The sequence below is a fragment of the Podarcis tiliguerta genome (assembly GCF_965153285.1).
Source record: "Podarcis tiliguerta genome assembly, chromosome: 4".
In the NCBI taxonomy this organism is placed as follows: domain Eukaryota; kingdom Metazoa; phylum Chordata; class Lepidosauria; order Squamata; family Lacertidae; genus Podarcis; species Podarcis tiliguerta.
Window position 1 is genome coordinate 65552324 of NC_139537.1, and position 14873 is coordinate 65567196.

At 41.5% G+C, this 14873-nt stretch overlaps 1 protein-coding gene across 2 annotated transcripts in view; it reads left to right on the forward strand.

The window, feature by feature from the left end:
* MID1 (midline 1) overlaps window positions 1-14873 on the forward strand; it is a 260162-nt gene that overhangs the window by 142884 nt on the left and 102405 nt on the right. The gene's annotated exons all lie outside the window — the stretch shown is intronic.

A 14873-nucleotide genomic window follows, 5' to 3' on the forward strand; every position in this document is an offset into this window, starting at 1 on the left:
AGTTTCCGTGTGCTGCTCTGGTGCCGGTTCGCCAGAGCAGCTTCGTCACGCTGACCACGTGACCCGGAAGTGTCTGCGGACAGCGCTGGCTCCCGGCCTCTAGAGTGAGATGAGCGCACAACCCTGGAGTCTGTCAAGACTGGCCCGTACGGACAGGGGTACCTTTACCTTTACCTATGCTATACAGTGGAACCTGGGTTCCTGAACTTAATCCGTTCCAGGAGTCCGACTCCCAAAACAGTTTGGGAACCAATGCTCAGCTTCTAATTGGCTGCAGGAGCTTCCAAAGAACATTCAAAAACTGGAACAATCACTTCTGGTTTTCAATTGTTCGGGAGCCGGAACGTTTGGCTCCTAAGGCGTTCGTGAGCCAAGGTTCCACTGTACTGGCCGTAATTGCAAAAAGTGTCCACTAGTTTCCAAAGCCTAAAAGAGTTTAAGCAAAAAAGTGTTCATGGAATTTCAAAGGAATTGATTGCTATCTGAAAATATTAAAAACCACATCTTGGGGGAAATAAAATGCAGGAAGTATCTTTATCTAAATCAAGGATATTACTTGTGTGGTCCAGCCAGTGTACACACAACTCCTATGAGAGTAATGGATTCCACCATTGATTTATATGCCAGGTGCAGTTCTCCTTGTGCATTCCCCTTGCATATGTGGATGTGGGTCCCTAGAGGTGACATCATGGCAGAGGCTCCCATGCACCAATCACACACACAGCTCTGCAGCAGAGCAATTGATCATAGAGGGAATCTCTTCACTTCCTCAGTGCTGTGTGAATATGTGATCAACCATTTCTGAGGCAAGAAGTTTTAGCTGATTATTTCAAGCTAATAAGCATTAGGAAGTCTTTCTACTATGCCTTCCAGTTGTGCTGCAGGCCTTCTGAAACACTGTGTTTACAAAAATCAGAGCCCAGCGTAAAGCTGCTAGAGTTATCTGCTGATTTATTGTAGCAGATGTGTTGGCACATTCTAGTTTGTGATAAGCAAGATCTGTGGGAAGAAAGAAGCTGGTGATTCTTCTCCAGAAGAGAATTCTGTGTGTGTGTGTGTGTGTGTGTGTGTGTGTGTATACTGAATTTTTATGACTTAAAAATTATTCAATAACTGTGAAATGACTCTTGAGTTTGATCCAAATGTATTGATCCAACAAGGACAGGATGCTTATTATCCACATTTGGATCCAGGAGCAGATACTTGTAGGAGCAGCGAAAGATAGTAATCAGCCTATCAATTCTCAAGTTATCCAGGAAACAGGATGGTGTATTTTAAATACAGCACAATACAGTGGTACCTCAGGTTACATACGCTTCAGGTTACAGACTCCGCTAACCCAGAAATAGTGCTTCAGGTTAAGAACTTTGCTTCAGGATGAGAACAGAAATCGTGCTCCAGCGGCGCGGCAGCAGTAGAAGGCCCCATTAGCTAAAGTGGTGCTTCCAGTTAAGAACAGTTTCAGGTTAAGAATGAACCTCCGGAACGAATTAAGTACTTAACCCGAGGTACCACTGTATAGAATATTTTTTGAGAGTGTATACATCATCTGGTGGGAGCAAAGCAGTCCCAAGGCATTTTGCTACCTGAGACAAATGACAAGATGGTGACTTCCTCGTTCTACTCACAGAAGCCAACTGGACTGGAAGCTGAATCTTAAACACAGGGGACAGTGTCTTTAAGCTAATCCATAGTGAAGCAGTCCACCTTAGGGACTTCAAGGCAGATGTCCCCCATCAGCAGAGGGGAACAATTATGTGAACCTGCCTGTACTCTGACAGCCACTGCCTGTGGCAGCTACTTCAAGGCCAGTGGCTGGTGGGAGCAGTAGAGGTGGCCATGTGGGGAACGGAGGGAGGCTTCCCGTTTTCTCCCTTTTTATTGCTCTGAGCTTCTGGATAGCAGGCATGCCACAGCATCAAGCATGGATAAATGTCTCCTATGTCCCCTTCAGCTGTGGTGTCACAGCACACAGCTAACTAATCAGCACGATGAAAAGCAGGAGAATTGTGAGGGAGTCCCTCATTTCCTCCTTTGCTGCTTCTATCATCTCCAGCATTTGTTAACTGTAGGGAAAGTGGGGAAAGGTTTTGAGGAAATGGGAGACAGGCTGGGAAGCTGCTGAAGGGCTGTAAACAAGAGCAAAGAAGCTGAGCGGGTATTTTCCCAAGCCCTCAGATTGGCTTGGGAAAATTATCCAAGTTTTTTCCTACTCAATAAGGGGGAAGTCAAATACTGTAATTTTTCAAGTTAATACAAAGAGAGCATTGGAAAGGCTGCCGGTCTGGGGTGTGCACATGCCTATGTGTCGGTCTAAATTGTCAGTTGTGATTTCAAGTGCTATATGCAACTCTAACTCTCTTGGACAAAAATGGAGCAGTGGTTCACACCAGATCCAAGTACAGCCTGACTTTGACCCCTGAAAGAAGCGACTTACCTGATCCCAAAGTTCTAGGGGAGAGCTCTTTTTCCTGTTTAACCTTTCCAGTGTTCAGTTTAAAAAAGCAACATTTAGAAGGTACTAATAGATGAATACTACTGTGAATCTAATATTTCATATATACTTAACATTTTATTTTTTAAAAATAATCATTTGATTTTTAGCGTACAGAAAAATAAAATGTATTTTAATATATACAAAAGAGAAAACAAAAACTAATTGCAACAAATAAAATTTATGCTAAAATTACCTTTCTAAGTCATCTGTGCCTTGGAATAGCAAATTTGGTATGTGTTTGTTTTAATCTTATTTCTGAATTGCATTTCAGCAAAGCCAGTTAATAGCTTCAATTTTGAAAGACCTTCTGGTCGAGAGCTGTCATAAGAACAGATGATATTTATTAATGGCCACCAGAGGCTGCTCAGACACCACCAGACTCAGCTCCCTGAGGATTAAAATCTGTGTGGTAAAAGAATAAAGATAGGATGTTCTGCCACTTTTTTGAATTATTTCTCCTATAAAACAGCAGTGCAGTCCTTGGTGGTCTTCTCTTTGCGGTCATTAATTATCTTGTATAAAGAGGCATAAAGGAACAACGGCAGACCCAACTATCCAATTCACCTTGTTTGCAGTCTCATATTTTTCTTACATTCTTGTAAATGATCTTTGAAAACTGACCTCCTTCCGGATATAAAACCTCTTTTATAAAGTACATTTTATAAATTCCCCCCTTCAATGATTCTATAGCCATTTTTGTTTTATGAGTATTTGTGGCTACTTTTACAAGTTTTTCCTCCAGAGTAGTCTTATTTCTTGTCTCTGCACAGCTTCGCTTCACAATGACTTGGAAGAAAATGGATGCTAACACTAGAAACATAAGCAGCAGAATGATAGCCAATCTATGTGTTGTGAAACGGAAAGTCTTTTGTAAGCTATAGGCTGCATTCCTCATTCTGCACTTTTGTCGCCTAGGACTACCGTTGACAATTTCAGTAGCAACCTCAAAACACTCTGTGAGCCACAGGAAGAAACTGATAGGAGGAAGGATGACAAACCCTCTCTCTGCAGGAGAGAGTTTTTAAAAAGAGATCAGTACAGAGGGGTTAATTGTTAGTAAATGACAAATATTCACTTTAAAATAAAATAAAATATTTGAACACATGGCCATTTTTAACATGGTTCACTGTATCACAAAAATATTTTAAACTTTAATTTTAATGCAAGAAATATACTGGCTATTTTGGGTTTTAAATAAAGTGGTTGCATGTTTACTACTCATTTCTGTTAAGCATATAATCCTCTTGGGCTGCTGGTTAATGCTTTTTTAAAAGTAATTTGTTTAACATAAAACTTGTCCCATTTTAGGATATGTTGTGCAATTATTTTATACAAATTTGGAAAATGATCCTTTGAATATTGAAAGATGATTATATTTGTATTCATGGCATCAGGCTCATATACTTCAGTGGGTTAATTTATGTGAGTAGTCAGTCACCAATTGCTAGAATTGCATAGTTTTGATTCTTAGTTAAATTAAATTTCACTGTTTAGAAATTGTTTCTTTGTTTGGCGAATGCAGTCGTCTACATTTCTGCATGACAAAAGGAAGCGATGCAAAATAATTATTTAAAGATATCAACACCGGTTAATATTCATAACAGAATAAATGTATGAAATGAATGCTACAGGTATTAATTACGCAATGGAGACTGACAGAGATTAAGTGAAATGTTTCATATTTTTGTTCATATTTTTAACAAACCTAATGAAATACACATTTTTATTGACACAGAGAGCAATCCAAAGTCTCCTCAGGAGGGTGAATGAGGAATAATGAGTTTCTCCATCTCTGCCAGTGGAGTGGGAGGTCCATTGGTGGAGAAGGAGGTCCACTGCTGGAGACCTCCTGAGTGGAGTGGTGGAAAGCTCCACCATCATAACTCCTAATGTATCTGAGAAGAAAAGGGGCACCTAGGAGCAGATTGAGAGAGGTCTTCCATTCGCCAGACACACCACATGGGAGAGAAACTATGGCGGTTGGGGAGTTGGCGTAGTTATTTTCTTCCCACTTAAATGATGAGAGCGATTTTTTTAAAAAAAGAAATAAAAATAGAAGGGGGAAGCAAGATGATGCCCAGACCATCTGTTCTGGTCAGTGCAAGCTCAGCAGGATTTAGGAAGTGGTTATTCACCAGAGGACCAAGCCAACATTTGAACAACTGCATCTAAACCAGGGGTCAGCAAATTTTTCAGCAGGGGGACGGTCTACTGTCCCTCAGACCTTGTGGGGGGCCGGTCTAGATTTTGAGGGGGGGGGATGAACGAATTCCTGTGCCCCACAAATAACCCAGAGATACATTTTAAACAAAAGGACACATTCTACTCATGTAAAAACACACTTATTCCCGGATTGTCCGCGGGCCAGATTTAGAAGGCGATTGGGCTGCATCCGGCCCCCGGTCCTTAGTTTGCCTACTCATGATCTAAACCCACATATGAAACCTCATTTCCTACTCAAATTCCCCTTCTATTTAAAATCAATGGTACTGAAAAGTATGTAGCTTCAATGGCTCCTAACGATGGCAAGGAGAACAATTGCCACATATTGTTAGTGTAAAAGCAACTTACTTAAGCATGACTTTCCGACGGTATGAAAGCATATGCCCATGAATAATACCATATTAATCTGTCATGATTTAGTGTGACATTTTTTCTTTCCTCACAGTTTGCACGTCTGACAGTAGATTTCCTAAATATCACCTTCAGGTCCAGCGATTTAAAATGCAAACCAGGTGAATCAGTTGTTGGCTGGATGAGCAACGTAGAACAGCCATAATGGTTCGTTTAAAAAGAGAAGAAGAAAGGTTCAAGCTATTAAAAGTGACATGGTCCATTGCCATGCTAACATGGAGCACTTTGTTCAGAATAGGGCCTTGTAAACATCTTTCTATGATTCATTAAACCCTTTGGAAAAAGAAGGAGCTTTTTCAGTGCAGCCAGTGATTCACTCATTCTTCAATTTAATTATAAACTCTCTTGATAATGAGTTCACTAGCTTCCCTACTTTTTTTTCTACGTACAAAAGAAGCCACAGAATTCTCCCTTGACTTAATGGATAAGCAATGTTAAAAAGTGACATTCAGAAAGAAGACCTAAAAGTTCTGGAAATTCTTTCAGGGGTGGGGAGAAGAAGAAGAGAGTGGAGCCTTTTGGAGCCAGTAGTTAAAGAATTAATTTATAATGAAAATGGATATTCACATAGGCTTTGTACATCTGCTAAGTATATGGTGTCATATAGAACATAGTAACTATAGCAACCTCTGTACCAAGGGATATGAATGTGCTTGAAAAACAGCAACATCTTAATGAAATGTGCATCAAAATGCCACAACAGTTTTAAAAGTAGTGCTTAGAATTTGAGGTGGATAACAGCACAACAGGAAATGATATGACATTATTAAGAATCCTTAATGAGGATGATGATGATATTATATAAATACTTCATCCTCAGGTTATTAAAATAGGTTGATTTGCAATATTATGTGGTTGTGAAATCAAAATCTATATTGCTGCTGGTGTTGAATTTCTTCTCCCTGCCTCCCCACCCCCGGCGTTCCCCAAAGCTGGGGATTCATAAAAATGTGTTCCAGATTGTAATAGCTTAAGCAACTAACTTGTGAATGAATGAGTCTGGTAGATTTGGATACCTAACTTGAAAACATTTACCTGCTTTGTCTTCCACATTTTGAAAGTAGTTAACAGCAACAAGCTCCATCAAATCCTAAACTCTAAAGCATAGCAACTAATTCTGGCTTGGATCTCCAAACATCATTTATCTCTACTTGAAATTTTTACTGGCTGTGCCATAAACCCTTGTGCGCCTGCGGTAGCGTTTTGGCCTCTTTCTTCCTCCTGACCTACCTTCATTTGTAAATGTAGTGGAGAAATATCCTAGCAATCTTCTCAGCAGCTAAGCCCAAGGCATTTATATGAAGGTGGATGCCTATTGAAATCAATGAGCCATGTGTCCAGGTATGGCTATAATTGCTTAATTTTATGTTGTTGCAGTATGACAAGTTACTTTTCTAAGACCTGCTTCCTCCTCCCCATTACCAACCACCTCTTTTTTGTACTGTGGTGTCCTGCTTATAATAATGTTGGGTAGTATACTGTACAGGTGAAATAATTTGCACTCTATTCACACTGGAATATTATAATGCTTTGCATTGTTACGGCGCTATTTCTTATCCTTGTGCATTAGGGATGATCACGTACTTCTTGCATTGTAGTAACTGTCCCATTCACTGGATCTGTTGATAAGTCCTATGAAGGGGGGCGGAAAGGCAGATTGTTTAAATGTGCATGTTTACACATTCACGGAAAGGCACACAAGATTGTGTATGCCACGTCTTGAGAGTGCCCTCATAATGCACACAGAGGTCAGTCAATAAAGAGTTTTGTTGATATAAGGAATGCAAGATCAGGCTTGCAAAAGATGTCTATTCTTGGGAACAGAAAGTTTATTAAGCAGTGTGGGAAGAGCAGCTGTAAAAGGAAAAAAGAACAGAGATGGTAAAATTCTGAGCAAGTTACTTAGGTTATGATGATGATAAGAATGATGATGATGATATGATATAAATACTTCATCCTCAGGTTATTAAAATAGGTTGATTTGCAATATTATGTGGTTGTGAAATCAAAATCTATATTGCTGCTGGTGCTGAATTTCTTCTCCCTGCCTCCCCACCCCCGGCGTTCCCCAAAGCTGGGCATAAAAACAAGGATTGCTTTTACATAATAGAGAATGTGAGTTTGATGTTGGTGGTTTGACCAAGTAGATGAGAAAAAATAGATGACTGGATGACTACCATACTATCTAAAGTTTACATGTCCCTTCTATCATGTGTCTTACTTGTCCACTGTGCTGGGATACGGATCCAACTGCCACAATGGGTGACCAAACTATGGGATGTCTAGATGGGTGAAGGGCTCAGGAAAAGAGTAAACTGCCTGGAACAAAGCCATTTTCCCACAGTTTGGAAGTTGCACCTATAGCCTGGATTGTCTGTACCACTATTTCCTAGTATTTCAAAACAAATTAAGCAGAGCAGGATGTTGAATGTTTTTGTTGCAAAAGGCACTGCCAGTTTATTAGCCTGAGAACACAATAAAACAAAAATACTACACTTCCTCCTTTTCCAGGATTGCTTGAAGTTATAAGGGGATGCAATGGCATTTCTTGATTTTCTTGTTATTCTGTCAGATGAGGAAGCCTATTTGTGAACATGTTATTACTATTAAGTCTTACTATGAAAACCTTTTTATTTGTTTGATAGGACTGTACATGTTAGGACTTCAGGTGAAGGGGAAAGCAAAAGAGACCCTCATGACCATTTTAGATTCCTTGAAGAATAGTAATATTTCCAGTGTATTTTCTATGCCCCCCTCTTTTTCCATTTCTGTTTATCCTAATTATTTTAAGAATGGTCTGTTTTTATTCTTTACTTTTACTTAATACCTACGCATCTATTAGCAAAGACCTAGGGTGACATTAAATGGCTTTTCTCACCCTTTGGAAACCATGAGATTAGGCAATATGGTTTGAACTCTATCATGTTGTGTGTGTTTTTATTGGTTTGCTTAAATTTAATGCACTCCATTTCATTACGCTGTGGGAATATAATATCAGAAACTTCCTGTGCCTAATTTAATCCACATGAATTTTAACCAGACTCTGGAATCTTAAGGATTGGATATCTGTCCAGAGAAACACAGGCAATGAAAGGAAATGTAGCCAACACTTCCATGTGTTAAAAACCTTTTAATAAAAATGCCAAAAATATTTTTTTGCTGGTACTAGCACAGATTTATTTTTAAAGAAAATAGATGCATTAATGTAAGTAGGGTAAGAACTTTTCTCAGTAATGTTAGGTAAACAAATTGGAACAGCATTATGTAAATTAATATTGATAATCCTAGGACCACTCCCGCATATTCAACCATACTTCATGTATTTTCAGACATGATTTCAGGACTGTATTCTTATGTTGTCATTCCAAGAAACCATTGGTTCAAGTGTGAATGAGCTCAAGTGCTATATTTCTGGTGCTCTTATGTATTTGCAACCTTGGGATGTTAGGACAGAGGTAGTACCTCTGGTGAAGGATACGTCATGCTCCTTCTAGGGTAGTTTATCCACCTTTGGTGTCCACCTTGCACTCAGCTCTCACATGTGGCTCCTAGAATCTGTCAGCATATGACAGTGACCACACCCCAGGAACAGCTTTGGCTGGCTGGCTAAACCAGATGGGTTATCTGATGGATCTCAAACCCTCAGTGAATTAGGGATTTATCCTGCATGCAAAGCCAGGCTCTGGCAGATTGCGTGGATAAGACCAATAGTGGGTCAAATGGTCAAGAAGGCAGTTTCTGTACATGCTGTAGAGCAGTGGTTCTCAACCTATGTGTACCCAGATGTTGTTGGACTACAACTCCCATCATCCCTGAGCTCTGGCTTTGCTAGCTAGGGGTGATGGGAGTTGTAGTTCAACAACATCTGGGGACACACAGGTTGAGAAATGCTGCTGCAGAGGGAAGTGTGAGGCAGATGGGGCTCATCAACCTGGAAAGGTGGCCCATCTAAGAGAAGGGAAACTCTGATCCCAAACCTACGCTGCCTTGTGGGGTATCTTTGGGAGTGGAGTGGGGGGAAGTAAACCCTACACAGATCCAAAGTGAATTCCCTAAGATGGTTGGGTGGCTCCTTCCAGCAATTCCTGAAGTCCAACTGGTGCAAAACATATTGCTCAGCTTTCCTTTGGACCATGTCAGCGAAGTTGAAAGGGGGGTTGTCATCAGGGCAGCCCAGAACTTCCATAAAACACTGTTCAGGCTTGCACCCCAGAAAGGTCACTTCCATGCTGCTAACACAGCAGTTTGACTTCACTCCCAGAGGCACACTGCATTCTCTCTTGAGACAGGTGGATGCCAATACTGAACAGTGAGCTTGAATTTAAATTTAGCAAGATTCCATAGGGTCCCTATTTTAGGAACAGCCGATTTTGCTTAAGTTAAGAAAACCTGTCCCTAACTCCCACCCTAGCTGAAGAGAGCCAGGAGGGCATTGGAAGCAGTGAGTGTCATTTAACTTCCCCTAACCCCGTTTAGGAACATTCTGTTACTTTATGGGTTACATTTGTCCAAGTTTTACTTTAATCTCCTTACAAAATCCATGCTCTCATCATGCTTTCAAATTATAATTCAAATATTAATTATCTTCTCTTTTAAAACAACTTACATATTCTGCTCATATTATTGCTGCTTGAGAAATGAGAGTGCAGTCTTGTGCATATCTACTCGGAAGTCAAATGAGCGCATTCAGTGGGTAAGTAGATATAGGACTGCAGCAAGAATATCCTTTTCTTCAGGGTGCTATTTCCAAAATCACAGATGAAGAGAATAAAGTCAGTTTATAATGTATTTCATTCAGTCTAGTTTCAATGGTAGAAATGCAAATGGAAAGTTTTTTATTTTTTTAAGTCACTAGATGTAAATAGAATGGTCAGTGGAAATATTTCTGTTTCCGCTCCTTACTCCCCACCACTCACAGTTTTTACACTTTGGAAAGGTTTGTCAGGTTCTCCCCCATTTCTGCTTTTAAAACACACACTTTCTTTTAAAAATATGAGATGGAACAAATGTAAGTCAGGTGAAAAAAATTCTCGCTCCCCACTCTCACATCCTGAGCTCCAGTCGTTATACATCTGGCATAGCTCAGGAGGGGGAGGCAAGATTCTCCTCTGATCCTTAAGTGCTAATTTATGGCGGTTGTGCTTTTTGCTTTAGTGGCTGCCCTGAGAATTGGAAATTCTCATCTCCATTTCCCTAGCCCTATGACAACAACCGTGTTATTTTGGAAAGCAATTCAACGATACCTTGATAAATCATAAGTTAAGCCCCTGCTGCAATCTACTGAATTCAAGGTCCTGTTTGATAAGGCCCAGATCCAGCAGCTCCTTGGCAGGCAAAATCTGCTGTGCACAATGCCCCTTATCCACAAGGGCATCCTCATTCATTTTACTGATGGGAGGACAGCTCTGCTTGTTGAGTACAGATGTGCTCTTGTCACTAAAGCCTGCACACAAAGGAGTACATATCACAGCACATGTAGTACTTGGTATACTAGGAAATCATCTCCACTTAGAGTTTTTGTTACAACCAAGTGGTATATAAGTTTTGTTAAATACAAACAACCAGCTGAAGACTTTTCTATTATCCTAGGCCATTTAAACAATGTATGCTTCACAGCCTGGCCCTCTCAGTTTTAAATTGCATTTCAGTTAATTTTGCATTGCTTTATATTGTATTTTTAATTAACATTGTATTGCTTTGTGCACTGGCTAGCTGAATATAGTGAATGGATGAATAAATAGCATAATTTCTTCCAATTCCGAGGGAGAATTTGCACAATTATTTCCAGTGAAGTCACCACAGAGGTATATTTCTCCTCCATCATTCTGTAATTAAATCCCCCTTGTGAAAGTAAACTTAAACTCTGAGCTGCGAAGAAAAAAATAACAAATCCCTCTTCTAAGAATGGTCAGACATGAATTTGACCATAAGAGGGCACTATGAAAGCTTAAGTTTTGGAGAAGGACAATAAAATGTCACCCATCCAATACGATTCTGTGAATTTTCCATAGATTGATCCTTTAGTTGGTAGTCTCAATAGAAAAAGAGGGCAGAGGAAGGATACAGCCAATCTGCTGGGTAAAAAAAAGAAAATCCTGTGGGAGGGAACTGAAACAATGTCAGAAACACTCGTTGCACCAATACTTTGGAACAGCTTGTTCCCTAAAGCATGGATACTCCCTCTCTGGCTGCCTTTTGCCAGGTGGCAAAGACATCCTGGCAAACTTTTGTGTGCTAAGCAGCTGTTGTAAAAGTAATGTTTTATCGGCGGTGTCCACCTTTGTCAGACATTTCTAACGTCTTTTATTTTACAACATTGTCACATTTAAATTGTCGTAAGGCCACCCTGAGTAATGCATAAGCACCAGGCAGGAAATACAGAAATACCTGTATAATTAAGCAATCACTGAGCAGTGGCAGCCGCAGCAGGCAGTGGATCTGCCACATTCTCATCTAATTTTATAATTCCCTCCAGCTGTCCGGGACTGGCTGGATGCAGAGGAGTGGTAGGAAACTGAAAAGAGGTAACAGGGTTTAGTGAACAGGAAGAGCTGTGACAGAGGGCAGTCCAGACTCGGAGACAGGAGAGGAGGGGGTGGCAGGAGACCGAGATGAGGCAGGCTGCAGAAGAAGGGAGTCTCTCCCACCTGCTGTGACTAGCTCCCCAACCCTGCTCTCCCAGAACATGCAGAGAAATGACGAGGGCAGAACAAAGAGAGGCCAGGCAAAGAAGCCTTAGGCTGCTGATTGAGGACCCAGTGGCGTAGCGTGGGTTGTCAGCACCCGGGGCAAGGCAAGTAATTTGCGCCCCCTAACCCGGGGCAAGGCAAGTAATTTGCGCCCCCCCCCCGCTGCACTGTCCTTCCCCCAGATAGTCCCTTGCTCTCTCTCTGCACCGCACGCCTGGCACCCTCCCCTCCACAGTGGGCGGCGACCCGGCGGCTCGGATCGGATTCTCACAGCCAGCACTGCAGTGAGAGAGAGAGCCAGGTAGGGGCAGAGAACTGCGAGTGTGAGCGCGCCCCCCCAGATGTTGCGCCCGGTGCGGCCGGCCCCCCTTGCACCCCCCACGCTACGCCACTGTGAGGACCCCAGGGGAGGAGTCTGAGAGAGCAGGGGGAAGACGGGGACTTTCAATCCTCACAACTGCCTCACTGAGGAAAGTCCTGCTGGGGAGAGTTGCTGTGATTACTAACTCTGTGCTGTTTTGGTTTATTTGAATAAAAAGTTAACTTCACTGACACCAGGTGTTTTACTGTTCAACAACTGCTGACGCAAACCCACATCTTTTACCCCCAACCTCTTAGAACTACTCCATTATTGACATCAGTGAATGGTAATTTTAACATGGAAAAACAGTGCTGACTAATACTGATGATTAGGCACATGCAAATATATTGTAGATATGTTTCCTTCTGTGACCAAGGATAAACAGAGTAATTATAATGGCTAAACGTATGCTTTCAAGTATGCCACCTACATCTAAATACTGTCGCATCAAAGTGCTGAGACTTGGTTTGCCACATACAAATAGCTGCCTCAGCAGTTTTACCCTGCATGACATGCAATAGCTTGCAGCTTTCCAAAGTTCAGTGAACCTTAATGGATACAGCACAGTGAAAAGGCAAGAAGGAGGGAAAAGTAAAGGCAGAGGAACCATGCAGAAAATAGGATACACATGTCATCTCAAAGGCTCTAGTTTTCTCTAGAGAATTTTATTTCTATTCTGACTGCATGAAAGGAAGGGAAGTCCATTTTTCCTAAGAGAAAAAAGAGAGGAAGAAGGCAAGAGATACAGCTTTCTTTAAGTCATTTTCAGACTGGAAGGTGCTGCAGATTATTCCTGGGAATAAGAGTATCTGTTTAATGTAAAGATTCTCTTTTGACTTCATCAGCTCCTAGTCTCCCTTTTCCTTGAAAGGCAGCATTATAAGTTTGTGGCAGGAAGAGTAATAAGACTGGTAAACACACATGGGTGTAACCAGGATTTTTGTTAGGGGAGGCAGGCCTTTCTTAGGGGGAGTAGAACCTCAGTTTGCTATGTATCTATTGAATTTTATTGATTGGGGTGGCATCTGCCCCTCCCTGCCCCCCCCCTTTTCACTAAGAGCCTGTTCAAATGATTAGTCCTCAGATAGCCACCCCTGTGCTCACTTCAGACTTTTGAAGCTAGGGCAGGAATCTCTGGTGGAAATGTGCTGAAAGAGTCAATAACTCCTGACAAGGCCAGGGACTCTTGATTTGCCCCATTCATCTTGTAAATCAGCATGATATGATTGCTATTTCTTGAACTTGGGAATTTACAATTCTTGCAGTGAGGGAACTGCCATTAGGCCCTTGGAACTAGACCTCAGTGTCCAGTCTGAACGATGGTGGAGACACTCCTTCAGATAAACAGGTCTGAGGCCATTTAGGTCTTAGTATGCCTCTGGGTGGGACACGGGTGGCGCTGTGGGTTAAACCACAGAGCCTAGGGCTTGCCGATCAGAAGGTTGGTGGTTCAAATCCCCGCGACGGGGTGAGCTCCCATTGCTTGGTCTCTGCTCCTGCCCACCTAGCAGTTTGAAAGCACGCAGTGCAAGTAGATAAATAGGTACCGCTCCGGCGGGAAGGTAATCGGCGTTTCCATGCGCTGCTATGGTTCGCCAGAAGCGGCTTAGTCATGCTGGCCACATGACCTGGAAGCTGTACGCCGGCTCCCTCAGCCAATAAAACGAGATGAGCGCAGCAACCCCAGAGTCATCCATGACTGGACCTAACGGTCAGGGGTCCCTTTGCCTTTACGCTTCTGGGTACCAGTCGATGAGGGAACACAAGTGGGAGAGTTGTGCTCAAGTTCAGTTTCTGGGATTCCTGTAGGCATCTTGTTTGCAACTGTAGGAACAGAATGCTGGATTAGGTGAACTTTTGGGCTGATCCAGTAGGCTTCTTTTTATGTTCTTACGTTCTTACAGTGGCTTTTATTGCAGGATATCAAACCTGACCTACATCTCTGGAAATCTATGTTATGTCCAGGTTATCAGAGTCAAATATTGTGCTGTGAGTGGTAAGCTTGTGTGTCATCTGTCAAAACCTTAGTAAACAGGAAAGTTTCATCATATCTTCTCACCCACCCAGAACTCTGGATAATATATAGGAATACTAATAAATTGTCTGGGTTTCTCCATATTTTTGCATGCTTAGGCACCTTGAAGAAGAGATAGAGAAAGGGAATAGATTTATTGGGCTCTGGTATTTCAGTGTTGATAGTATACTTCTAACACATTTTTGTTCAGCTGCAAGCGATTTCTAACTTGTGAGGCATTTTCTGGGTAGTGATTTACTACTCAGCTAGATAAGTACAGTCATTGCTGTAGCAAATCCATGATTATGAGCCTTTATTCAGACTTCAGTTTTGCTTGATTGTACCTAGAGATCAAAAGACAGATTTCCATTTAGAGTGGAACCGTAACAGCCTATTTCTTAGCTGATCTTAAAAGCTGAGAAGTGTAAAAAGGGAGATGAGGGTTTTAGTACTTTTGTTTAAATGTGTACATTTATGTGCACTCTTCTTCTTTTTTAAAAAAAGAACAGTGTAAACAACCCAAAGGCCATATACTAGACTCAGCTTCAAAGCAGGGGTCAGAGAGACTAAACAAAATGAGCAGACAGACCCCATTTCAAGAAGGGCATAAAATCCCCTAGTAATTTTCTCTAGATTGTTTAATGTGTGAATCTATTGCTACAGATGTGGGGATAAATT